Raw genomic sequence first — 1,398 nt, forward strand, 5'->3', positions numbered from 1 at the left:
CAGCAGAAAATAAATAAAGTCAAAGACTAGCGGTCCTTTTTGCTCTATTTTCACCTGTAAAGCAGGAGTGGCGTAGGCGGAGGTTTGCCCTGGTGCAGGTGTGCCGCAGCGGTCAGTTGAAGAATCCGCGAGTTTCTCTGTGAATTTCCCATTACGTCGTTGCGCACTCGGTGTTTAGGGGTTTTTTTTCGCTGTAAAAAGAAGTTTTCTTCCCACGCACAACGGACACTAATGTTTTTGTCACTTTTTATGGAATCATACCTAAAGTAGGGTCAGTACTTCCACACTTTAAACGCTCCATGCTCATACTCTCTCCTGCACTTGATATATTATCCATTGTTGATCTGCACACAGCTGTTGTCACAAACGTTGCACTCACTTACGTCACTGTCATGAGACATTCTAGCAAAAAAATCATGGTTTTAGTAACGCAGTAAAGAAAAGTACCTAAAGCGAAATGATCGTTAACGTGGACATTGAATTATTAACACAGCGTTCCTACGGGAAAGTAACGGTAATCTAATTACCTTTTTTGCAATAGTAATCCCTTACTTTACTCGTTACTTGAAAAAAGTAATCAGATTACAGTAAAGCGTTACAAGTAACGCGTTACTGCCCATCTCTGTAACACACACACTGAGACAAACAAAACAAGAATAACAAAACATGGAGATGAGACTGGGACAGACATGAACAGACCAGAAATCAAAAACTATAAATACAAACTCAGAGGAACCAGAAAGTAACACCCTCAACTAGAACATAATTAACTTCTTACTATCAAAAAAGTGAATAACGAGTCCAAAACAAAACTCAAAAACTGGATAATGCCAGGAAGAAAAACAGGATAATGACACTTGTAATATATGTCAAACTGACCACTTTAAGTTATAGAGGATAAGTTGATCTAAAATACTGCAGCAATAATATGGACAGGGACTAGAAAGAGAAAGCATATTTCTCCTATCTAGCTTCTCGTCATTGGCTCCCTGTTGAATCGAGAGTACAATTTAAAATCCTTCATGCCCCACATCAGGCAGGGCTCTAGAGTGCGACCAATTTAGTCGCAAATGCGACCACATTTTTCAGTGGTGCGACTAAAAATAAAAAATTGGTTGCACCTGTGCGACCAACTGTTCGGGTAGCAAAAAAAATAAAATAAAATCTGCAACATTCCCTGTGGTCAACAACAGACACACATTATGCCCCTATCGTGGACTAAACCAATCAGAGATAGTAAGGGGTGGGACCTCTCTGATTGGCCGTGGTCCAGTTGAAAGTGCAGGTGGAAGTGGGAGGTGAGTAGCTTGAATAAAGCAATATCAATTCATTAAATCCTGAATCGACTTTTAAATATAACTGTGTTTTGCCAGAAACGCCAGATTCTCAGATTAAAGC

Source organism: Haplochromis burtoni, unplaced genomic scaffold (genome assembly GCF_018398535.1).
Source record: "Haplochromis burtoni strain Fernald_Lab_line unplaced genomic scaffold, NCSU_Asbu1 Contig_356, whole genome shotgun sequence".
Classification (NCBI taxonomy): domain Eukaryota; kingdom Metazoa; phylum Chordata; class Actinopteri; order Cichliformes; family Cichlidae; genus Haplochromis; species Haplochromis burtoni.